Here is a 26,837-nt window from a genome sequence, read left to right as displayed (position 1 = left end):
GTATATGATCAGAGAAGAGAACTCAAAGGGGAGAAGGGGACCAGAATTATGAAGGCAGATAGGGGCTAAATTATAGAGACCATTAAATGACATGATATTGAAAGGTGAATAAGTATTCTCTTTGTGTATCCTAAATAATACAGCCCTAATTTCTATTCCAAATATGTGCAGGATCAGGTACGGGCATATCAGAATTGTGGCTTAGTGGGTAACAAATGGGGTGCTTACAATCTGACCTTAAATAGCTGTCCTGAAAATCAAAACTGGAAAGGGACATAAGGAAACTTACTAGGTGATGGAAGTGTTCTCTCTTGAATGGGGTATTGGGTATGTGAGTCAAAACTCACCAGATTGGACACTTAGGATCTGTTACTGTATGCAATAACACCTTAACTGAAAGTTAGAAAACAGGAAATATTGTTATATAATCATGATAACAATAATGATGCCTTAAAGTTATAAGTGAAAATCTCTCAAGGTTAGATGACAATCTGACTTGTTTGCAGTAACAGGTTATGTTTGTAACTTTTCTTGGCCAGATATTTTCTTTTCTCTTCAATTCCAACAATTATTTCCAGAAAAAAATATTTCAACAAGCAAGTAATCTATTTTTAGTTTCAATTTTTGTGTGAATGAGATTTGGCAAAAATATTATAAATTCTCATATTCCAGTCTTTTTAGCCAGTGAGTGCTTCTTAGACCACAGATATTTCAAGTAATTGAAAATTAAATATCAAACATTCTGAGAACTCTTACAAAGAGGAATGTATGTATGAATAAGTGTCAGGTAGGTATTGCCATATGATATCTTAGACCACAGATATTTCAAGTAATTGAAAATTAAATATCAAACATTCTGAGAACTCTTACAAAGAGGAATGTATGTATGAATAAGTGTCAGGTAGGTATTGCCATATGATGGGGGTGAGTATTTTCTTTGTATGTTGTGCCAAGCAGTTCATCTGATAGACTTTGCCATGGGTTCAGTGGTTGAAAACTCAGGTTCTATAGTTGGATAGATCTCAAGTTGAATCCTAAGTGTATCATTTATTAACTGTGTGTTATTAAGCATGTTATATAACCTCTCTTATATTAGTTTCCTATTGCTGCTGTAACAAATTACAACAAACTTAGTTAGCATCGTAAAACAACACAAATTTATCATCTTACACTTGTGGAGACTAGAAGTCCTAAAGTCAGTCAGCAGACCTGTATTTCTTCTGCGGGAACTTGGAAGAAGTCGTTTCCTTGCTTTTTCTGGTTTCTACCGGCTACGTGCTTTCCTTGGTTGGTGACCCCTTTTGCCATCTTCAAAGCCAGCAGTGAATGGTTAAATCTTTCTCATACTGATTCACTCTGATTTAGTCAAATCTTTCTCTATGTCCCTCTTCTAAGGCCATTCCTGATTACATTGGGCCCACCTAAATAATCCAGTTTAATTTCCTCCATTTTAAGATCCTCAACTAATCACTTGTGCAAAGTGTGCATATTCATAGGTTCTGGGGATTTGACCATTGATGTCTTAGAGGGGAATCATAATTCAGCCTACCACAACCCTCATCAGTAAGATAGAAATAATAATACCTCCCTTAGGGGTTATTGTAAGGATTAAATGAGATGGACAGTGTAAATGCTTGGCACATGCAATGAACCCAGTAAAATTAGTTTTTAAGAATTTTTAAATCATAATAAAATATACATAAAATTTACCATCTTAGCCTTTTTCAAGTGTAAAGTTCAGTAAGTATTAAGTACATTCACACTATTGTTCAACCAATCTCCCGAACTCTTTTCATCTTCATCTTACAAAATGAAACTCTATACCCATTAAACAACTTCCCATTCCCTCCTCTCTCACCCCTGGCAACCATCATTTTACTCTCTATCTCAATGAATTTGACTCTAAGTACCTCCTGTAAGTGGAATCATACAGCATTTGTCTTTTTGTGACTGGTTTATTTCACTAAACATAATGACCCTAAGGTTCAACCATGCTATAGCATGTGTCAGAATTTTCTTCCTTTTTAAGACTAAATTATAATTCATTGTATGTATATACCACATTTTGTTTATTCATTCATCCATTGATGGACATTGGCTGCTTCTACATTTTGGCTATTGTGAGAGTGCTATAATGAACATGAGTGTACAAATAGATCTTTGAGATCCTGCTTTTAATGGGTACATACCCATAAGTGAAATTGTTGGATCATATGGTAATTCTATTTATAATTTTTTGGGAAACTGCCATTTTATCTTACATAGTGGCTGCACCATTTTACATTCCTACCATCAATGTACAAGGATTCCAATTTCTCCATATCTTTGCCAACACTTGTTCTTTTCTTTTTTCTTTTTTTATAGGAGGCATCCTAATGAGTGTGAAGTGGTATCTTATTGTGTAGAGGTAAGTTTGGATATTAATATGGACAAACTCAATACGACTGACTTATCTCTGCCATCCTGAGGAGTGGTGGCATGACCTTGGGCAAGTTATTTTGTTTCTCAGAACCTCAGGTTCTTAAATTGAAAATAAGGCTAGCAATATTTAATTTTCAGGATTATGGTAAGGATTAAAAATAAAAAATAATGTATGTAAGGTACCTAGACTTACTTGGAACTTGATAACATCTATAAGAACAATGACAAATTTATTAGCCAGGGTTTTCCAGAGAACTAAAACCAATAGGATGTCTCAAAAGAGATTTATTATAAAGAATTGACTTGTGATTATACAGGCTGAGAAGTCCCAGGATTTGGCATCTGCAAGCTGGAGACCCAGGAAATCTGGAGGTGTAGTTTGAAGGCCTGAGAGCCAGAGAGCAGGTGGAGTAGATCTAGCTCAGGTCTGAAGGTCTGAGAACCAGGAGGGCTGAGGGCAAGAGAAAATTTATATTCCAGCTCAAACAGTCAGGTAGAGAAAGACCAAATCCAATTTCCTCTGCCTTTTTGTTCTATTTAGCCCTTCAACAGATTGTATGGTGCCTGCTCACATTGGGGAGAGCCATTGGCTTTATTCATTCCACCAATTCAAATGCTAATCTCTTCTAGAAATGCTCTCACAGACACACCCAGAAATAACGTTTAACCATATATCTGGGCATTCCATGGCCCAGTCAATTTAACACATAAACTTAACCATCAGAATAATGTGATGATGTTAAAAAGGAAAAGAATTGAGGAGAAACTCTTCCTTGGTAGAAGATGAAAGAGTTTGGGCTGACTTTATTCTGAAGTTCAGCTTGTATAAAAGAGAGTCTACTGGCTTAATTATGGCTTCTCAGTTATTCTTTCTTTAAAATTTTATAGAGTTCAGGATTTGCTTTCATTCTCTTCATTCTTTTGAATCATGCTGAAAATTTAAATTCTCTTACTTTGTGCTGAAGAGCATATTTCCTTATGTTAAATTCATTCAATGAATCCTACAGCATACTAAACCTGTATAGTTTTACTAAAAGCCAGAAAGTTAGCTGTCTATGTCTCTGTTTAATGTGACATGTGATGAGCACACTGTAAATCAAACTGAGCTTCCAGTGTGCCATGCTGGTATTCAATTGAGATCTACCATGTGATTCTCTAGCGTGACTTTCATGATCCAGCAAAAGAAAACTCACCCATGAAAGCAGATTATTATTTCTGGTACAGAAGTGTGAATGACTGCAATATGAATATTTATGTGTTTAAATTCTAGCAAAAAGCCTTTTGTTTGTTGAGGTTCTATATCCCTTCTGATACACACATATTTGTTTATAGATAGAGACAGATTGTTTGGGTTCAAATACTGACCTTTTCACTTGCTCGCTGTGTGATCTTAACCTGGTTACTTAGACGCTTTTTCTTCAGTTTCTTCATATGTAAAATGGAGTACAAATAGCATGCACTTCATGGAATTGTCAAAGGTAGGATGGATTAAATGCATTAATACATGAATAAAACCACTATAAACATCATGTACCATGTACAAAAACAAAACAAAACTCTTAAAACAGTGCTTGGCACATATAAGGGCTGTATTAGTATTTGTTATTATTGTTGTAGGCTTTTAAAAGATGACACTATAACTTTTCACTTCACCCAAAATGTTTCCCACATGTTAAATGATAGATTTAGACAAACTGGGCGCTAAGTTTGTCTCCTATCATTCTACAGTTTATTTAGGGTTGAAGATGCACTGCTGTGTTTTCAGAACACAAGAATTATGAGTTTTCTGACTACACATTTGGTCCCATCCCAGAGAAAAACCAAAAGGATGGATAACTTTACGAATGAAATATTTAGATAAAGCTTTGTATGTTTTGTTGACATCCTGGGCAAAAGACAGTTGAATAATGGTCACTGAACAAAGTCTGTAGCACTAAAGGATGCACATGGTAGAATTCTAGTTAAAACACTGAAAAGCCTTGTTATAAAACGACACAACACTGTTATTGATTCCACGTCCTGACCATATCTCCAGTGCACTGTGCTGTATAATCCATCTCTCTCACCATAATGCGGAAAGCTTGTACTAGCAGGGTTATTTGTGACCCTTGGCATTTATAATTACAATGGATTAATACCACATTTAATATTTTATGGACTAAAAGATATCATTCTCAAGTGGTTAAAATTGTCCACCTGGCATAAAACAATGCCAGATAATGAACAGAAGATGAATTTTGCAAATATTATTTCTTCATTCTTCAGTTTCTGCCTGAATAGGGCTTTTAAAATGTACAATGCGTGTAGTGGTTTCAAAATGTTATCTGTGAAAAATGTACCGAATGGGTGATGTATTTGGAGGAGTTTAGCAGAAGTTTATCCAAGTACTCTGAATCCAGAATTCTAACTGATTGTGACTGGGACGCCACACTGACGAGCCTTGGAGGCCCTCCCTTCCAGCTTCATTGTTTTAGAGATGTGAGGATGGGTTCTAGAGAGGCTAAATTATTTAGCCAGTGTTATACAACTTCTTAGAGACAGAAGCTAGATGAGAATTCTGGTGTCCAGTTCTTTCCACAGCATTACACTTTATGTTATTCCTTTCTAATTTTTATGGACCTGTGGAATCCATAATTTTTATGGACCTGTCAAAGGAATCACTGTATCCATGTCACTTTTCATTCCCACATCCAGACGATAATCTACAAACACATTTACTTAAATATAATTGCAGTTTTCTACTAGACTCCAGGCCTTTCTTCTGTGCTGTTTTTCTTGCCAGCAAGTGATCATAAGATATGATTTCTCTCAAGGGTTCTCAAAAGAGGTGATTTTAAGAGCCAATTGACAGAGGGCACAGAGCCCAAAAGTCATCAGCCAATATCTGTATATATTTACATATATGTTTTTATTAAAGTGAGTGTTTCAGAAACAGCCCAAGTATCAGCTTTTCTCACTGACCTCATTTAGAAGGAGGAGAAGAGGAATTATTACAAACATTCAGCACAATGGAAAAGAGCTTGAATTATACTGGAGAGTCCATGCTACACCATTCTACACTCACAGCCCCCTGTGGTAGGAGAAAGTGGTCACAGGACATTTATTCTGCAAAAGTGGTCATGTTTCATGTCTTATAATCCTGCTATGGTGATCACAGTTGATTGGCTCAGAGATCTCTACCCTAGGAAGCCCTGGCTAAGCAGATGTATAGGAAACCAGTGGACTATCTTGAGAAGCATGCCCCATAGAGCTGTTTCAAATCAGATCATAACCAGTTAGACCTAATGAGATTATCTTTCTCTTAGGAATGTGTGTGTGTGTGTGTGTGTGTATGTGTGTGTGTGTGTGTGTGTGAGAGAGAGAGAGAGAGAGAGAGAGAGAGACAGAGAGACAGAGAGAGACAGAGAGAAAGAAATAGGCAGACTCAGGCAAGAAGCTGGGAGCTGTGGCTAAATTATGAGAACGGCTGAGTCACCAAGACAGGGAACAAACGGCTCATGCTTCCTAGAAAACAACAGGTTATCTGAGTAACTCAAATTGTAGGATTGCTAAAGCAGTAAGTATTTATCAAGCACCTACTGTGTGCTGGACACTCTTCTAGATGTTTCTTCTTGAAACACATTAGTATATAAAGTAAAGGAAGCCCTAACTTCATGTAGTTTGGAGCATGGTAAGGGGGATCAAGAGAATCAATGGCAGTGATAGACGAGGGCTTGCAATTTTAAACAGAGTGTTCAGAGCAGGTCTTACTAAGAAAATACTTGGGCAAACACTTGAAGGAGGTGATGGGGTTAGCTATGTGGATTTCTAGTGGATGATGACCCACTGTTGCAGTCCAGTTTTAGGCTTGCTAAAATGAGTTGGATGAAGTGGGAAGTTGCCTGTGGCACCAATTTACAAGGAGTGTTGAAACAGCACTGGAAATGTAACAAGACGTGCTCACCAGCACTTCTTTCAGAAAGAGTGTTATATGTGGTTGAAAGGAGTCTGAAGTAGAGGTGAGACCCACCTCAAGAAACATACAGTTTCTCTTAGGCACTGTAGACATACAATTCCTAAACTTACTTCTAAGAAAGATAAGTTCCATTATCCACAGGCTTTTATTTGGGGGAATGTTTCTCTTTCCTGGGTGAATTTTGGGGCATTTTGGAATCAGATTTGAATATCTTGGGAAAATAGCGAAGAGATTAATCCCTGCTGCTCACGTCTGTCCCTTCTACTTTTTCTCCAAGTAATTCTTAGCATCCCCCTGGTATTGGAGAATATGGAGTTGAAGGGGTGACATTATTAGGCTGCCCAAGAGTAGTGGGCAGTGTTGCCACCCCACCCAGACTCACTTGGTGTCCTTTCGCTAGTTCTGTGAAGGCATCTCTCAGCTGCTGTGCTTTGCTCCTAATAACTGTCATTTAACAAATGCCCTTGGACGTTGGAGCTACTGGAGCTCCCTTTCCTGAACAGAGGGACATGAAATTTTCCAGTCTTTCCTTCCCAAGCCTCCCCAACCCTTATCCTTCCAGAGTGGCCTGTAGCCAATGCCTACAGGAGTGGGGTATGAAAGCCCAGTTCCTTCACCTCAAGCCAGAGATGCCCTTGAGATTGGGCTGAAATCACACTCTTACTTAGCTTCTTTCCCTTACTTATCCTGCTCCCCCACTCGCTTACTGGTCTCCTAAATCATTGCACCTGAATCTTTGCTCAGGTTTTGTGTTTGGAGTAAACCCAAACTATAACAACAGGGCACCCACATTCTTGGTCATATGATGGCTGCATATTTCAGCCTTCCAAGTGTTAAAGAATAAATGGCTGCTGAAATGCTTCCCATAGTTTCTCATTTCCCTGTTTACCTAAACCTATTCTCTTCCTTGAAATTGGGATGAGCCTAACTAATGCAGCTGACAAGTCCTTGCCTCGGAAAACACTGGAAATCCAAGATTCTTAGATGGTTCATGAAGAACCATGAATATAATCCATTTGACCCTTGAACAATGTGGATGTTAGGGGCACTGACCCCCTGTGCAGTTGGAAATCCATGTATAAAATTTGACCCCAAAACTCAACTACCATTAGCCTACTGTTGACTGGAAGCCTTACAGATAACAAAAATAGTCTATGAACACATATTTTTTATGTTATATGTATTATATACTGTATTCTTACAATGAAGTAAGCTGGAAAAAGGAAAATATTATTAAGAAAATCATAAGGAAGAGAAAATGTGTTTACTGCTCATTAAGTGGAAGTGGATCATCACAAAGATCTTCATCCTCATCACCTTCACATCCAGTAGACTGAGGAGGAGGAGAAAGAGGAGGAGTTGGTCTTGTCTCAGGGGTGGCAAAGGTGGAAGAAAAGCCTCATGTAAGTTGACCTGTGCAATTCAAACCAGTGTTGTTCAAAAGTCAACTGTAGTTTTTTAATTGTGACAAGATGGTTTTGTGTACTTTTTATAAACAGGTCAAGACACATTGAACCACCTAATACTATTGAGTGGAAAAATTATTAAGTTTCTATATTAAATAAAAATTTCAGAAACTTTTTTCTGGGGCATTTAGTCATTAGTTACAAATTTGATCAATTAAATTTCCTGAAACAGTTTAAACAACTAAAATATTGGGATTATTGAATATTTTGCATATATCAATTATTTAAAAAATCAGACAAACATATATGAATGAATGCGGTTACACATAAACCTATTCTAAAACAGGAACACTATTGGTTTAAAGTCATTTCTTTTTTAGTGCTAGTTTCTATATCATCCTGGAATTATAACTATACTGATTTTGATACCTTCTAAAGGTTTTAATAATATAATTTAAAATCTTCCTTGGGTTACAGAAATATTATCAGGCCAAAAAGAAAAAGTATACCTCTTCAGACAAAACAAGCCCTGAAGTCTGGATGGTCAATGTATTGATTTCTTGTTGTGATAGTGAAACTTGGGTGTCCCTTCCCAGTTTATCATAACTCTGAATGGATTTTAGTTTTTCATGTATTCAATGTATAGATATCTCCTTAACCATCACAATATATTATCAATAATAGAATGTTCTTACCAATCTCCAAATTCCCTTGTGTAGCTTGCCGGTCAACCATATTCCCTACACACACACAAACACACACAATCCCAGGCAACTACTGATTTGCTTTCACTCACTATAGATTTGTTTTGTTCTCTTTGTAATTTCATATAAATGGAATGTGTTTGTTTCTGGCTTCTTTCAATTGCATAATATTTTTGAGTTTCATCCCTGTTATTGCATGTATTAGTAATTTGTTCCCTTAGTTGGTTGTGCAGTATTCCAGTGTATGGACATGCTGAAGTTTATCTGTTCATCTGTTGATGTAGATTTGGGTTATTTCTAATTACTGGCTTTTATGAATAAAGCTTCTGTAAACATTTATATATAAGTCTTTGTGGGAACATGTGTTTTCATTTCTTTTGAATAAAATATCTCTGAGTGGAATTGTGGGTTGTATGGTAAGTGTATGTTTAATTTTACAACAAACTGCCAGTTTTGTTACACCATTTTTACATTCCCACCAGTAATTTATGAGAGTTCTAGTTCCTCCACATCATCACCAATATTTTGGTCTCTTTAACATTAGCCATTTTAGTGGGTGTGAAGTGGCATCTCATGTGGGTTTAATTTATATTTCCCTGATGACTAATGATTGCGAACATATTTCCATGTGTTTATTGGCCATTCTTACATATTTTGTGTGTTTGTGAAATGTCTGTTTAAATCTTCTGCCTATTTCTTTTAACTGCAGTCTTTTTATTCTTGAATTTTGAGAGTTCCTCATGTATCTTGGATACAAGTTTTTTGTCAGATGTATGTTTTGTGAGTATATCTTCTCAGCTGATGATTTTGGCATTTAATTTTTAATGATGTTTATTAAAGAGTAGAAGTATTTATTTTGATGAAATCTAATTTATCAATTTTTACTCTTATGGTTGGGCATTTCATCGTCCAAGAAATCTTTGCCCATGCCACTATCATGAAGATTTTCCTATGCTTTTCTTTAAAAGAAATTTTATGGTTTTAATTATTTACATTTAGGTATAAAATCCATTTCAAATTAATTTTTATGTGTGGGGTGAGGTAAGAATTGCAGTTCATTTCCCCACATGGATATCCAATCGTTCCAGTAGCATCTGTTGAAGAGACTATTATCATCCTATTGAATTACTTTAGTTCCTTTATAAAACATTAATGGACCAAATATTTATGAGTGTATTTCAGAATTATCTATATTATTCCATTGAGACTTGCACTAGCACTGTACTGTCTTGATTACAATAGTATAGAATTTCTTGAAATCAAGTATTGCTAAAGTCTTCCAACTTTGTTCTACTTTTTCAAGATTGTTTTGGTTATTCTATGTCCTTTATATTTCTATTTTCACAGGACATTATGTTGGTCAGAGCTACCATAAATTCATCTATCTTTCTCTGACTTGACATTTTATTAATACTTTTCTTAAGTACATGGTTTTCTTGACCACAAAGACTTTTTCCTAGTTGGCAAATACTTAATCGGTTGCATTTTCTAACTGCTTTGTTTTATATTATGGAAGATGCTTGCTTTTATAAATATGTTTAAAAATTATCTTGTGAGCTGCAATTAACTCATGACTATTAAAAGCCATGCCACGAGGGCCCATAGGTGAACATTGGTATAATGACTAATTTTTTTTGATTCCAGGAAAACACAAACTCAACTGATAGGTTGTGCAATTAAAAGACTGTGACTTATTTTATATAAAGAATAAAAATAATTTATTTTTCTAAAAGACAGATCTGCCATATATTTCTGGACCCCTCTTTGAGTTTAAAGATGACATTAGAACTTTCAAGAGTTATTTCATTTTGGAGACTTTTATTGGTCCAGATTTACTGCAAAATAGATATTATGATGACAGGTTCAAAAAGATGAAAGAGTATGCTTCAGGATCTAAAGTATGTCACAGAGGAATGAAAGAAAAGTTTAAGACAACAACTTCACAGATATGCAGCAGGAGTTCTAGGTTTATATTTTGGAAAGGAAATAATGTAGAAGAGGCTTTAAATTTATAGCACTATAAGCGTAGCAACAATCATAGGGACTGGTTTCTTATCCAATGCTTCACACTTCAGAGTTATAGCCATAAATTGCTATATCTTGTACATTAAAAACTCAGTTTTTACATGTAAATTGATAGCTGTATTTGCTTTCATTATGGTCTTTCATCCAAGTGCTAACCAGGCCTGACCCTGCTTAGCTTCCGAGATCAGGCACGTTCCAGGTGGTACAACCGTAGACAATTTGCTTTAATTATGGATCAGCATGGCAATCATTATAAATATAACAATGGATAGCTGATAAGAGTATGATTCTACTTATCCAGTTGGCCTGCACCAAAATGCCTCTGTCAAATACTCATGGCCTCAGCTATATTCTTCAGGAAATCATGTAATTAGGCAGCTTTCCAGTCAGGGCCCTTTTGTGGATAGAAGCAGAAACCTACCTAAGACAGCTTAAGAACTTAAATTATTACAAAAATACAGTGAGGTTCATAGAAATCAAAGAGCTAGATCAATTATGCAACCAGGGCTAGGATGTGAAGTTGTAAAGCTGTCAGAAATTGATGCTACTCTATCTTTCTGGGGGCTGCAGGTTATGGGGTCTCTGCTACTCTCCATGTGTGTGATCCATCTGCATCTCTGCCTACCTCTTTTTCAGCTTGTACCTAACTCAGAGGGGCTGATCCAGCCCTTGCTACATCATGCAACTCTTGATAGTTACATTTCTGACCCTCATCTACTAATTAGCCAAGTGCTCAGTCTCCAAATTCCCAGGGAAGATTGGTTCCCCTTATAATTTTTAGCCAGGCCTCACAAGGCATACGTTTTGGAAGCACATGGAGGCACTACCTTTGGGTCAATTGTCACATTGGGTCCAATCAGCTGAGGTCCAGGAGAGGGCATGGTGTTATCCAGTAGAAAATATGGTTATTCAGGCCACATTGTATACATTGAATGCTGAATGTTGAATGAGTGAATTAATAATGAATCTGTGTCTCATCTGAAGAAAAAAATGAAGTAGAGGAACTTGAAGATGAAACTCAATGATGCTCGAGGATTAAAGGCAACGTAGCACAGAAAAGGGGCATTCAATTTATTTACAAGTATTTTATACTGAATAGAAACAGGCTATATAGAAAGATGCTATGACATTTGTTCACCTCATAATCACATGGTTTAGGAGCCCTGTTGCTTGGAGGAAGAAGACTAGATCAGAAGAGCAACAGTATGATTCCATAGGCCTAATTCTTGATATTATTTCCTTGTGCTTTTAGCTGGTTATTTTGTAAGTTTGAAAATATTTCCTGTCAGACCACATAGCAGCCATTTCTTCATGTACTGTGTTGTGTCCTCAGTGGGGAGAATGTAGCTGGCATGTGGGAGGAATTTTTGTTTCTTGATCAATATGCTTATTATCTTAATCTGAAAACTCTTCTTAGAAAATTATAGATTGAGATGGTTTTGTTTAGCTGTTTGCAACACCCTTCTGAGCCCTGAGGATGCTTATCTTCTGAGTTATTCTATTTTTCTTCTGGACAAGAGACATTTTGGAATGGTTCTACCTTTTTTTAAAAAAACTATTTTCTTAGATTTTTGTCTCTTAGACAGAATCTCATACAGCTGCATAAACTTTCCTATACATCTTCCTCATCATATCTGGAGTTACCTTGTTCTAAATGCATAGAGAAAATGGTTTCCTGTATCTTCTTCCCTTGATGTGCTCGTGATGTGCTTCTATATTGAATTCTGTGCCTTCTGAACCATAACCCAAGACTCATTTGGTGCCATGAGGGCTAACTATGCATCCAACAAAAGCTCCCGCAGAGCCCCAAAAGGTCTGTTTCCAGGGAGAGTTCGGCTGAGTCCTGCATCTAAACAGCCTACAGAGGTACCAAGCTGGCCTTTACTACATTCTGCCTTGTATTCATCTCTGCTTGCCTCCACTTGACCTTTGGAGATCTTTTCAGAGATCTTGTCCATGCTAAACCCATTAAGAACTAGTATGGGCCCACAACAGGCATGACAAGACCCACAGCCATGTGCCCCAGCAATATTTGTCAGGTGAACATTCACACTTCAGAATGCATGAGCATAAGCACTTTTTAAGTGACCCCTGTTGGTAACACTGTCGTCTGTCATTTGTGTATCTTTTACTTATTCTTATCCCAGATTCCCAAGCATTTCTGAGATTAGTAATCAGTTCTACCTTCTCATCTTGTCCTATATTGCACTTGGAATCTCTGGAGACAGGCTTTATTCTTAACAACTTGACCAAACATCATCTGGTCAGATACCTGTGTTGACAGCTCAGCACAGACCTGCAGGTCTAGCAGCACTCAGAGGGAAAGTGTTAGTAGTCGGGTGTTTTCCTTCCTTCTTTCTTTCTTTCTTTCTTTCTTTCTTTCTTTCTTTCTTTCTTTCTTTCTTTCTTTCTTTCTTTCTTTCTTTCTTTCTTTCTTTCTTTCTTTCTTTCTTTCTTTCTTTCTTTCTTTCTTTCCTTCCTTCCTTCCTTCCTTCCTTCCTTCCTTCCTTCCTTCCTTCCTTCCTTCCTTCCTTCTTTCTTTCTTTCTTTCTTTCTTTCTCTCTCTCTCCTCTCTCTCTCTCTCTTTCCTTCCTTCCTTCCTTCCTTCCTTCCTTCCTTCCTTCCTTCCTTCCTTCCTTCCTTCCTTCCTTCCTTTCTTTCTTTCTTTCTTTCTTTCTTTTTCGAGATCATTGTTTTAAAGTATCAGGGAAATTTTTACCAAATCTTCCTGCAAGAGCTTACAAGTCCCACTGCATGTATTTCAGTGTCCTTGTGACATTCAGAGACTCTTCTCTTTAATTACAAGCAGATGTGAAGATTGAAATATCATGGTTGATAAAGTAAGTAATGTGGCAAATGATTCAGAGAATTATAGCTCATTTTCTAAGAGAGGACAAAGACAAAATCACCCTGAGAGGAAGCTCTCTTTATTTTGCTTTGGAAATGTTCACCATGGATATATTTCTTATTTAGTGTATTGTAATGACCTTGCTCTAATGCTTTCTCTCTCTGATCATTCTTTAGCAATAAACGAGAAATAGGAAACCACTGCCAGGTTCCAGCGGGAGTTGGATGTCAGATCTACAAAGCTGAACTTAAAAGTGTTTTAACAGGTTAAAAAATAAAAGACCACAGAAACCACATGGACCACAGAAGGGGAAGAAGCTTATTTACAAGGTCAATTCAAAGTGTAGCTGAGTGAATGACCTGTATCTGGGATAGGATTGTGCCAGAAACAGGCAGGGACGCTCCTGACAGTAAGACTAGGGCAGGCTGACTGTTTAAGCTGAACGTATAATTAAAAAGGCTTCACTTTCAACAACTTTCCAAACCATGTGTTCTACATATGTATATATGTATATGTGAGTGTATGTGGATGAGTGTGTACATGAGAGGTGTGTATATGTGTGTGGATGTGTATGTATATGTGAGCAGGGTCTATCCCACCACTGGTCGGAGGCCATGTGAGCTCTTTTGTTGCTTTCATGTTAGCTTCACACTTGCAGATTCCTAACAGACTGATTTCTTCCTCTCTCCTTGATCATCAGCTCTGTCCCTTCCTCCCCACAAAGTGAATTCACTTATCATTCTCCTTGTCACTGTCATTTATGGATGGCTTACCACATTAGGTGTTCCACTCAAAGCTAGACATCATTCCCTCATGCAATAATTACGTTATGTTGTGGGATATTATCTCAATTCTTAAAGATGAGAAAGCTTATTCTTAAGAGGTGAAGTAGCTCGGTCAAAGTCACACAGGAAGGACTTGAACCCAAACAACGCTTATTTTGAAAGAAAGTTGTCTATTGTTAGCCAAAAAACATTTTTAGAATCTTTAACAATTATTCTGACAAAAGATGGTGAAATGAAGAGCATCAAAAATCTGCCTTTCCTACTATGAAATAAATTGAATATAATTAATTAACTAGTTATGTACAAATTTTAAATAAAATTTAAAAGAGCAGTAAGACCAAGCTTAAAAAAAAATTTGCCAGACTAAACAACTAAACAAAATGGCACAACCACCATTAACTGTGAAAAGGGACAGCTGGGGAAAGAAGCCAAAGATTCCATCCTGGTGTGGCCTGCACTGCTCCTTGCCCTGCCCCGCCTGCTAGCAAAGTATGGAAAATACTCACTAATGTCCCAAATAGGGAGAGAAGCAAATAGGGCTGTCACCTCCTTTTCCTGTTGAGAGCTGGTTGGAACAGCTGCTGAGGAGAGATAGGTGAACCAGGAAAAGTGAATACCTAGGGGTGGCTCTTGGGTGGCTCTGGGCTAGGGAAGTCACCAAAGGCAGACACACAAACAGGAAACACCTCTATGCCTCCTCCTTGGTGGAATAAATCCCAACATAGGACATTTCACAGAGAATGACCAAGTCTGGGAAACACTGCATCTTGACCTGTGCGCTTGGCTGGGAATGGGGAGGCAGGGCGGTGAACCGTCTGACGGAGGAAGGAGAATGCTAATCAAACCTCACCTGGCTAGTCCCACCCTCAAGAAAAATTGAAGCCAGGAATGAAGCTGGGCAATCTTCTCCCATTTTATTTTAAGAACTGTTTCTGATCTCCATAATGCTTTTAAGGGATTACCATGTAAATTTCCCAAAGACCCATGGAGAAAGGTCACCCGGAGTGCTTAGCAGAGGGCTCCAAATCTGAAAGCCAGCCTCAAGAGTGGAGCTACTTGACACCTGCAGAGAAGTAGTTACTTCAAAGGACAAACAGGAGGGTCTCTCCCAAAGGATCAGGATATAATCCCCTCCTTGGGCGGAAAGCTCCAGCTTTTTGTGGGCAATTTCCCAAATTTCCCAAGAGGATGGATCTCACTAAGTCAAGTGGCTCTACCATTAATTACCACAAGAGCCTTCCAAATCTCAAATGAAAAGATTGGATTGCACACAGTTTTTCATCCTCACTAAAGACGGAATGCTTAGCACTTCATCTCCTATAACAGCTACTCCTCAGTGGGGCAGGATGGGCCCAGGTTTGTATGTGGTTTCCCTGAGCACAATCCCAATCAGCACAGTGGGTTTTAAGTAATGATTAGCTCTTATAGCCATTCTACTAATACTGACAAAAATCCTAAGCATTATAGAACCTCATTTAGAAGGTCCAATGGAGGAGGAGGAAGGAAAAGAAAGGCATATGTCCCCATGTTCCTCAACATAAAATGCTGTGGCCTCCACTTACTAACACAAATTCCTAAAATTTACCAGAGAACACAGAAGACTCTAGTTTCAGGGCCTAAAAGCTAGACTATGCCCCCACAATTTCTTTTCCATATATTTAAAATGGTCACTTCTTGGGGTTCTATGGACTGCTGATTAGTAGTACAGTTGCACAAAGCACAGCCCTTCTGTTTAAATTGACCTGAAGTATCCCAATGTTACTCATGTCAATGCATCAGGGATGGGGGGAAAGCTCATACATACCATTTTCCAAGAAATAGGGCTTGCCTTTACTTGTTTTAAACTTAACTAGCATTGTTTTCCTACCTTTTTGTCAGCAAAATACTTCCTTTACCTTTCAGGTGAGGCTCTTTTGCTCCTTCCTCTTCCCAGGAAATCTCAGAACTCAAAGGAAATTTAGCCTTTTTTCAGTAGTTGAGACCCTGTGAAGTGAATAAAGACCTGCCCTGAGTCCCACAGATTCTATACACTGAACCAAGAACTCCCAGACACCACTCTAGTTTTCCTACATTACAGTGCATTCATTTAGCATTCAAAGTATCTTGTAGGACTTGGATGGGTACAGCCAGTCTAGACAGAACTTCCAAGTCTGAAACTCTTCCTTCCTCTCCCCTCTTCTCCCTCTTTTCCCTCCTTTCTAATGCTTCAGGATTCTTATGTTTTAGAAGTGCTAAGGAAATGTCCCATCCTCACAATGGGCCAACTTCTTTCTTGCTAAGTTTCGTAAGTTTTGGGCAGAAAAAGCAAAAATTCTGGTAACTTTTATGATATTAAATATAAAACAGTTCCACAAACATGGAAAACAGATCTTTCCCAAAGGTTTGCTTACATTTGCTTCTGGTCAACAACATTCCTCAAATTTCAGCATTATGGGATTTACCAAACAAACAAAATAAAATGAAATCTAATACCTATGCAAAGAATTCTATCTACTGTATGTGGAACAGGCTTGGGTGAACTTGCTAAAGTGGTAGGATTGCCCCAATACAACCTGCTGAGCTTTGCTAAGGAGTGGTGGTTTCCAACCCAGTGGGTCTCCACATTAAAATCTTCTGGCCTGGGGCATGGTTCAGAAGTACCGTTGTTTCAGCGCCATCCCCAGAGACTTTTTTCCCTCTGGGGTGGGACTCAGCTATTAGTTTTTTTGTTTGTTGTTTTTGTTTTTTGTTTTTAACAAAGCTCTCCTGCAAAGATGATTCCGTGTGTAGTCAGAATTGAGAACCATTATGACACTGGCCAAAGCGAATCCAGTTCTCTACAGTAGCGGTCCCCAACCTTTTTGGCACTGGTTTCATGGAAGACAATTTTTCCACAGATGAGGGTGGGTGAAAGGGGATGCAGCAGAGATCTGCAGCCTGGTCCCTAACAGGCCAAGGACAGGTACCGGTCCTCAGTCTGGGGGTTGGGACCATAGCCAGGAACAAGTAATCAATCAAGTGCTATTGAACCAAGAACTTAATTGTACCTGATTTATTCAAATACCTATCTGGTGTGCATGACTGTCTCAAGAACTTACAAAAAGGGATATGATCAGGTCTTCTGAAAATATCTGAGAAAATGTACAGATTTCTCAGCACATAAAACATTAATACCAATGCTCAATCTCACTGACTAACAATAGAAACTGCTGTATTGATTTGTGGTACTTACAGGGGCAGAAATAGACTGTAATTTGAATCAAATTGCTCAGAAAATTTCCCTGGTGAGTCGAATTCCTAGAAGAACATTCTTAGTGAACAAAGAATATGCTATTAATATTTTGAACTGTAGTCTCTATCCTGCCTGCTCAGGCCCACAGAGGAGGAGAATCAGCTGCTAGTGCCTCTCAGGCCCTTGGGCACAGACATGCTTGCCCACTCAGCCCTGTGAAGCAGGAGCAGAGGTGGAAAAGCGAGCTCTCAGGCCTGCTAGAGGCCTAGAGACAGAGGCAGGGAGGGGAGAGAAGGGTCTCTGGAGCGAAGGGCACAGGGGCTTTTGTACCTACATATGAATGGTTTTCAAGTCTGGTTTCCTGTTAGAATTACCCACAAAGCTTTAAAAATACTATCCTAAAGCTCATGTTCTACCTGGACCAATTAAGTAAGAATCTTCATGGGCAGAGTTTGTGGGACCAGATATTTCTTCAAAACTCGCAGAGCCTCTTAAAGGGCTGCCAGGGTTGAGAACCACCACTGTATCATTAGCCTCTTAAGGGGGCAGGTAAAATAAGTTGGCTATTTATATTTTACCTGCCCCGTTAAGAGGCTAATGATACAGTGGTGGTTCTCAACCCTGGCAGCCCTTTAAGAGGCTCTGCGAGTTTTGAAGAAATATCTGGTCCCACAAACTCTGCCCATGAAGATTCTTACTTAATTGGTCCAGGTAGAACATGAGCTTTAGGATTAGTATTTTTAAAGCTTTGTGGGGTAATTCTAACAGGAAACCAGACTTGAAAACCATTCATATGTAGGTACAAAAGCCCCTGTGCCCTTCGCTCCAGAGACCCTTCTCTCCCCTCCCTGCCTCTGTCTCTAGGGCCTCTAGCAGGCCTGAGAGCTCGCTTTTCCACCTCTGCTCCTGCTTCACAGGGCTGAGTGGGCAAGCATGTCCTGTGCCAGGTGTCTTGTGGGTGGGGATGCTCACTTCTGAAACTGGAAAGACAAGATTCACTGGTTGCATGGGAGTAGCAGCAAAGCCCCATCTTTGAGGATCAGAGAGCAGATGAAGGCCAGTACCATGAACTGATAGATGAGGAAACTGAGGCCAGGAGTGAAAGAGACAGGACTGGGAGTCAGGTCCCCTGACCTAACACCCTACTCCCCACTCTACAAGGTTCTCTTTCAAAAGGTTGGACCTTCCTCCGTTCTTTGGAGTTACTTTGTTCTATAGGAGCAAATGCTATTTCTTCTCCCTAAGGGCATTTACTGACAATTATGTCTTTTTGTTCCCTGAATATAGAAGGCTCCCAGCTTATAAAGAAATTGTGTTCCAAAAACTCAGACGTAAGGTGATTATTTGTCACTCAAAATAAACTCTCTTACAGAAACAATGCAATATATTATGGTGGTTAAGTTCCCAGGCTAGTTCATGAAGAACTTCTATCATAAATATTCCTGAAGGTATGTGATTATATATAACCATCATGGACATGGAAGTTTTCAAATCAGGAAATCTTAACTTATAACTCCAGTGCCTTTCTCTCTGCCCAAACAATTAACCAGGTAGTCTTTCCTCAAATATCTCTCCTCCCCACCAGTCGTACCATAGTAACATTTTTAGGGCAGTGATACTAGGATAAATATCCCAGGCATTAATGCATAACTTGATAAGTCATTCAATTTAAGTTTATTCTGCAGGATTTGGAGTAGGGAGCAAGAAACTTTCTTCCAGGCTTATATTTCACACACACACACATTTATATTTATTTATATTTATATGCATACTTATATTTATATATGAGAAATATGTATAAACTCTACATGTTCACTTCCTAGCAGAATTGCTTCCATTTGGAAGAAAACATAAATTTTTTCATTTAAAATTCAGTTAAGAATATCCAGCACATCAGCTCTAATCATGTCTAATGGCAACTTAGCAATTTAGTATTTTGAAAATATGATGTAGAGCATGCCATCTTTAAGGATGTTTGGCCTTTCAGTAATAAGCCCAAGTGAGATAGTACTTCAGCCAAATTATAAAACTATGTCATAGATGTATTAGTGGAGGAGAAAAGTGTTCCTAAAGAGGACTTCGAAAGATGGTACAGAAGTTTTGAGAGGACATGTTCTCTACAGCTGAAGACTTACCTTTGTGCCTTATCAAGTGACAAAGTTGTGTCAGGCTCTACAAAGTAGTGAGGTTTTGAGCCATATAGAGCAAATGTAAGTAGCCCTATAGGACTTAAAAGAACCATGAGTGCAGCCATCCATGGGGTTCTCTAACCTGCCTTTCAAGCTACACAGAGGATTTTGTCAGATGAAAGGAAAGAAAAACAACAGCTGAAGCAACAAGAAAAGAAACAAAAATCAGAGGTTGGAGGTCATCAGAGCAAATCTTCAACGCTCCCAGCTTCTGATTTCTGCACTGTGGATTTCCTTTTAATTCAGAAAGGGCAAGAAGAAGGCAGTAATTTTTAAACTCCCCTTTCTTACAAAAACACATTTCTTTCTCTAGCCACCTTCTATTAGCTGATGACATAAGTGCTGTTTGAAATGTGAACTAATACCTAAGTTCCTGTACAGGATCCTCTGTTGCCCTTAACTTCGAGGGTATATCCATCCATCCATCCATTCAATGAATATATAATGAGCATCTACTTAAGTGCCAGGCAGTGTTGTAAGCTATGGGGATAGAATAGTGAATATGACAAAGTCACTTCCCTTGTTTTATAGGGGAAACAGACAATAAGCAAGTGAGTAAACAATTATACAATATGTCAGGGATAAGGACTCATTAGAAAAATTAAGCAGTATAAGGAAATATAGTGAAGAAGAGGCACACAGCTATTTTAAACAGAATAGCCCTGCTGGAGAGGTAATATCTGAGTAGACTCCTGAGTGAAGAGAAGGAGTCAGCCATTAGAAAATCTCAGGAAAAGATGTTCCAGATGGAAAGGTCTGCTACAGCAAGGGTCCTGTGGTGGCAACAAGCTTGGCATATTGGAAGAAAAGTAAGATAAACTTTGTAAAGTGGGGTGAGAATGGTAAATAAGCTCTGAAAGGTAAGCACTGGTTAGAGAAAGTAGCATCCTGCAGACATTTTTAAGGAGTGTTTGAAGAGAAACTAGCAGAAGATTTGGAGCAAGAGACTGACATAAAATTATTTATGTTTTACAAACAACCCTAGAAAACCTGCTTCTGCTAGAGTAATGGGGATTGAATTTACCATTCTGCCTGAAACAACTTAAAGACCAGATGAATTATAATGAAACAACAACTTTCAAGACATTGGAAATCTCAAAAAGAAGGATGACTGAAAGATGAAAAACAAATAAGGTAAACCCTTCAATTGCCCAGCTCACCACTTGGAGGAAGTTTCCAGGCACAACATAAGAACAGGGAACCCAGGAAGAAGCTAGTGTTCTCATGAGTTGGGGAGATAGTTGTGCGTCTGGGGACACCAATGTAGCTGGAGATTATAGAGCAAAGTACCAGAGAGAAGAAAGCCACACAGAGAAGTCCAGAGATATGTAGGAAACTCCGTCCTCCCTGTTGAGTATTCAGTTGAGTGCATGTGTGTGAGGAAAGTACCCAAACCTGAGGAAACATTTTTCTGAAAGATTGAAAGGAAACAGTAACCAAAACTCACACAGGGCCAGAAATGCTATTTCTGTTTCCAAAAGCTAAAAGGGAAAACCTCATAATTCAAAGGACATCTATTAGAGTACTAAAAGAGTCTTGCAATAATTGTGGGGAAAACATTAGCCTTACCCTAAAAGCTGCAGTGATTCTTCTAACAAGGTTTAAAAATAAGATCTAACAAGAACAAACTAAATGAGTATCAGAACAAAGCTCAAGAATATTTATAAGATTACAAACAAAGCCAGCACCCAACAAGGTACAATTCACAATATCTGGCATCCGAAGGCATGCAAAGAAATAAGAAAATAATTAGAAGATAAATCAATACTTTGTAACTGATCCTGACCTATAGTTGATGCAGATGATGGAATTAGCAGATTAAAATATTAAACAGTCATTAATGTGTTAGTATTTCATAAGCTGAAGAAACTAGAGGTAAGACTGAACAAGTTAAGTAAAGACATGGAAATATAAAAACAATCTAAAGTTAATTAGTAGAGATGAAAACTGCAATGTCTGATTTACAAATTTGCTGGATGGGATTAATAGCAAATTAGACATTTCTGTAGAAATGATTAAGATGTTTAAGGTATAGCAATAGAAACAACCCAAAATGGAAAACACAGAAAAAAAAGTCTAAGCAATAAAAAAGAAAGAGCACAGTGATCTGCAGGATAACTTCAAATGACCAAACATATATATGATTAAGATCCCTTAAAGAGAGGAGAGAGAGGTACAACATAAAACAGATTTGAAGAAATAATTAAGGAAAATTGTCTAAATTGATGAAACTCTAAGCTCACAGATCCAAGAAATTCAATAAATTTCAAGCATAAGAAATAGGATCACAACCAAATCAAGAAACATTGCAATCAAATTGATAAAAATAAAAGTAACCAGAAGGAAAAAGGAACATTACATGAAAAGGAACATACATAAGGATGACAACAGATATTACATCAGAAACAACTGTATATAGAAGAAAGTGGACAGCAACTTTAAAATATTGAAAGAAGAAACACTGCCAACCTAGAATTATTCAAGTGGTGAAAAAAAATCCTTGAAAAGGAAAGCAAAATAAAAAGTAGGTCTTTCAGACATATAAAAGCTGAAATAATATTTTTTCAGCAAATCTACACCATAAGAAATGTTAAAAAAAATCCTTCAAGGAAAATTATACCAGATGGAAATATGGATCTTTCAAAGAAATGAAAGCAACAGAAACCACCATAACATGGGTGTATGTAAAGATACTTTTCCTTAATTATTTACATGCCTTTAAAAAGAATTACCCATTTTTGGTGGTGCTAGAGCTACACTGGGCTAACTTTATAGTTCTGACATTTATTTATTATTTCCAAATTTCTCTTGTCTGTGCATTTTTCTTCTCTCCTTTGTATTTATCTGTTCCCTAGTACCAGTAACATAATGAGATACTGTGCTTCCCACTGGCCCTTAAAATCATAGTGAAAATGGGCCTAGAATCTGGCCCTTAATTAACTTTATGAATTGACAATTATGTTATGCAGAGCTATCAAGAACTTCAAAATAACTGTAGATTACTGTAAATTTCTAGGTTCACTGTCTCAATGTATATAGTGTTTAGCACTCACCTGGGAGTTAGCTTTTGAGTTTGAACACCTTTGTGTGAACAAGTGAAAAATTTCTTAGTATCTGAGTCCAAGTTTTTCCCATTGGGAACAGTTTGGGATCAGATACAGCTAGAAAACTAGGGAAAAGAGACACTCACCAGAAGGACGAGAGGGCCAAGGGCTAGGTTGGCTGGCACAGGATGATGCACTTAGATAGTAGTTCATCACTAGCTGTCATCCTTGGCTTCTCTTGCTTTGTCTTTGTTACAAGGTCTCAGCAATTTATATGACTCTATTTTGTTTCCTTCCTTCCACCTGTCATCTTCTCTGCTTTTGAGATAAGAAAGCCAATATTTAAGAAAGACATGCATTATGTGGTTGTAATCAAACTTGATGATTTCAGATGACCTAATTACATCATCAGTGTGAAAAAGGTAAAGGACAAATTTATTTAAACTTTTGGGCAATCCTGTCAACTTTTAAATGTAACAATGAAATTCCAAACACATCAGCTATATTATAGAAAGTAAATCTATGAATATGATAGTTTGTAAATGATCTTTTAATTTAAAGAAAACCTTAGGGAAAAAAAAATCACCCATTTATCCTTCAGTGTGTAATGAGGTTTAAGGAAAAACAATAAAAGAAAAAAAAAACAAAAAATCACCAATTTAAAGCAAAAATAATAGGTATATACTGCCGCATAAAGACAGAAAGTTCCCAATTTATGATGGTTTGACTCACACTTTTTTGACTTTATGATGGTGCAAAACCTATATGCATTGACTAAAGTATACTTCAAATACCCATACAATTGTTCTGTTTTTCACTTTCAGTACAGTGTTTAATAAATTGCATGTAGTATGCAAAACTCTATGATAAAATAGACTTTGTATTAGAGAATTCTGCCCAAATATAGACTAATGTAAGTATTCTGAGCACATTTAAGGTAGTCTAGGCTAAGCTATGATGCTTGGTAGGTTAGGAGTGTTAAATACATTTTTGACTTATGGCATTTTCACCTTATGATGGGTTTATCAGGTAGTATGTAACCCCATAGTAAGCTGAGGAGCATCTTTACATAGTACTAAAATGTATGACTTTAATAGCACAAAGGCTAGGAGAAGAGAAATGGAGGAATAGTGTTGAAAATTCCCCTATTAAATGGGAAGTGGAATAGTATCAATGAAAGGTAGGTTGTGATGAGTAAAATTTGTATACTATAAATGGTAAAGCCACCATTAAGGGACAATAGAAGTTATAGCTAGTAAGCCAGAAATGAAGGTAAAATAGAATTTAAAATTAATCAATCCAAAGCATACACAAAAATGGAAAAATTGTTAACAAAGAACAAATGGGACAAATACAAATCAAAAGTAAGATGATAGATTTAAACACAATCGCATCAATAATCACATTTAATGCAAATTGTTTAAACACAGAAATTTGGCAGAGATTATCTGAATGAATTAAAAAGCAAGGGCTGGGCATGTTGGCTCACACCTGTAATCCTAGCACTCTGGGAGGCCGAGGCAGGAGGCTCGTTTGAGCTTAGGAGTTCCAGACCAGCCTGAGCAAGAGGGAGACCCTGTCTCTATTAAAAGTAGAAAGAAATTAGTTGGACAATTAAAATATATAGAAAAAAATTAGCTGGGCGTGGTGGAAGTAGCCCAGCTACTTGGGAGGCTGAGGCGGGAGGATCGCTTGAGCCGAGAAGTTTAAGGTTGCTGTGAGCTAGGCTGATTCTACCGCACTCTAGCCCAGGCAACAGAGTGAGACTCTGTCTCAAAAAAAAAAAAAAAAAAAAAGCAAGGACTAACTATATACTTTAAATATATATAAAGACAAAAATAGGTTAAAAATTAAAACAATGGACAAATATATGCCATGTAACTGATAAAAATACAACTTGAATGACCATATTAATATAAGACATAGGTTTTATAATAAAGAATATTATAAAGAAGGTTGTGTCATAATGATAAAAGGGTCAATTCTTTAAGAGGATATAACTGTACTCATGGAGTACTAGGCAACAGAGCCTCAAAATACATGGAGCAAAAATGAATAGAATTACAAAAGAGATAGACATAGCCACAATTATAGTCAGAGATTTCAATACCCATTCTCAATAACCAATAAGTACAGAGAAAGAATTCAGTAAGAATATAGAAGACATGAGAGCTTGTTTAGAGGTTCTAGCAGGGGAGTGCAGCTACTCATATACCCTTGACCGAAGAATGGTTCTCCTCTATTATGGAAGGTTGTCCTCTTCCACAATGCATGTAGCTTTGGGAGGGACACACATGGAGCAGTGAGGGAGGAAGGGGAAAGCCACCTAGCCAGCCAGATCAGCCAAATCAACCCTGGCGATCGATGGGGTGACAGATGTTGCAGCCAGATTGCCCTCACATCCATAAGACTTGAACATTATCAACCAACCTGACCTAAATAACATTTATCAACACTCCACCCTATAAAAGCAGAATATGCATTATTTTTAAGAGCACACTGTAAATTTACCAAGGTACAGTATATTCTGGGCCATAAAATATATTTCAATAAAAATAAATTTTAAAAAATTTTACATAATTCCAGTCATGCAAATATATTCTCTGACCCCAATGGAATTAAATAAGAAATCAATAACAAAAGATATCCAGAAAATCCTCAATATTTGCAGACAATATTATACACTTCTAAATAACCAATGGGTCAAAGAAGAAATTAAAAGGAAAATTAGGAAGTATTTTGAGCTGAACAAAAATGAAAACACAACATATTATACTTTGGGATGCAGCTAAAGCAGTATGTAGAAAGAAACTTATGGCTCTAAATTCCTAAATGGAGAATATTCTCTAACCAGTGACCTCAGCTTCCACCTTAAGAAACTAGGAAAGAAAAGCAAATTAAGCTTAGTGTAAGAAGAAAAGAAATAATAAAAATCAGAGTGGAAAACAATGAAATAGAAAAGAGAAAAATAATAGAGAAAAACCAATGAAATTAACCACTGGTTCTTTGAGAAGATCGATATAATTGATAAACCTCTAACCAGACAGATCAAGAAAAAAGAAAGAGGATTACAAATTACCAAAATAAGAATGAGAGACATTTCTTCACTAAAGATTATAAAGATATAAAGAATAAGGGAATATCATCAACAACTCTATGTCAACTCATTTGACAAATGAGATGAAATGGATTGAAAAGACATAAACTATCAAAGCTCACTCAAAAAGAAATAGATAACCTGAATAGCTCTATATCTATTAAAGAAATTGAATTTACAGTCAAAAACCTTCACACAAAGAGAAGTCCAGACCCATGTGGCTTCACTAGTAAATTATATTAAATATTTAAGAAATAAATATTCTATACCAATTCTACCAGAAAATTGAAGAGAAGTGAATACTTTTCAACTCATTCTGTGAAGCCAGCATTATTCTCGTACCAAAATCAGGCAAAAATAGTTAAAGAAAGGAAAACAGATCAATATCCCTCATGAATATAGTTGCAAAAATTAAATAATTAACAAATAAAATTTAACAGTGTATAAGAAGTATAATACATCATGACCAAATTCAGTTTGTCCTAGAAATACATTTTTAACAATAGAAAATCAACCAATGTAATTCACCATTTTAAAATATTATTTTTAAAAAAATGATACGATCATATCAATAGACTCAGAAAAGCATTTAGCAAAATCCAGCACACATTTCTGATAAAACTTGTAGCAAATTAGGAATAGAAGGAAATTTCCTCAATCTAATGGTGGGCGTCTATGAAACTCTTACAGCTGACCTCTAAGCCCTTGCTGCTCCCCAGATGGTCAGTATTAGCATAACCCAGGAGCTTGGTGGACATGAAGAATCTCACACCCACCATGAACCTGCTAAATCAGAATCAGAATTTTACCAGTATCCCCAGGGGATTTAAATACACATCCAAGGATGAGAAGCACTGCACTAAGTCTGATTTACATTCAGTACCAATGCAGAATCACTTCTGTAAAGTACTCCACACAAAGCTAATGTTCTGAACAGTTTATAACACTATATTCTAATTTGAACCTCCACATTCCTACATGTATAATGGAAACACATATATTCCATGGGTTGTTTTAAAAAATATATTAGATAAGATAATGAATATAAAATGTTTAACATAGTGTCAGGTGCTATCGTTATTATTATTTTATTGTTTTCTTTGTTTGTTTTTTAAGAGATAGAGTCTTGATCTGTCACCTAGGCTGGAATGC

General features: G+C 37.2%; 1 long non-coding RNA gene across 3 annotated transcripts in view; it reads right to left on the bottom strand.

Moving 5' to 3' along the window:
• Positions 1 to 16,058, bottom strand: part of LOC123648071 — a 47,495-nt gene extending 31,437 nt beyond the window's left edge. For all 3 annotated transcript variants that reach the window (XR_006738476.1, XR_006738475.1, XR_006738477.1), the window contains exon 1: positions 16,040 to 16,058. This is a non-coding gene — a long non-coding RNA (uncharacterized LOC123648071). The remainder of the gene's footprint in view (positions 1 to 16,039) is intronic.
• Positions 16,059 to 26,837: the final 10,779 nt, after the last annotated feature.

The sequence above is a fragment of the Lemur catta genome, chromosome 12 (assembly GCF_020740605.2).
Source record: "Lemur catta isolate mLemCat1 chromosome 12, mLemCat1.pri, whole genome shotgun sequence".
Lineage (NCBI taxonomy): Eukaryota > Metazoa > Chordata > Mammalia > Primates > Lemuridae > Lemur > Lemur catta.
The sequence above is the reverse complement of the archived record's forward strand: the minus strand, read 5'-3'. Positions and strand labels throughout refer to the sequence as shown.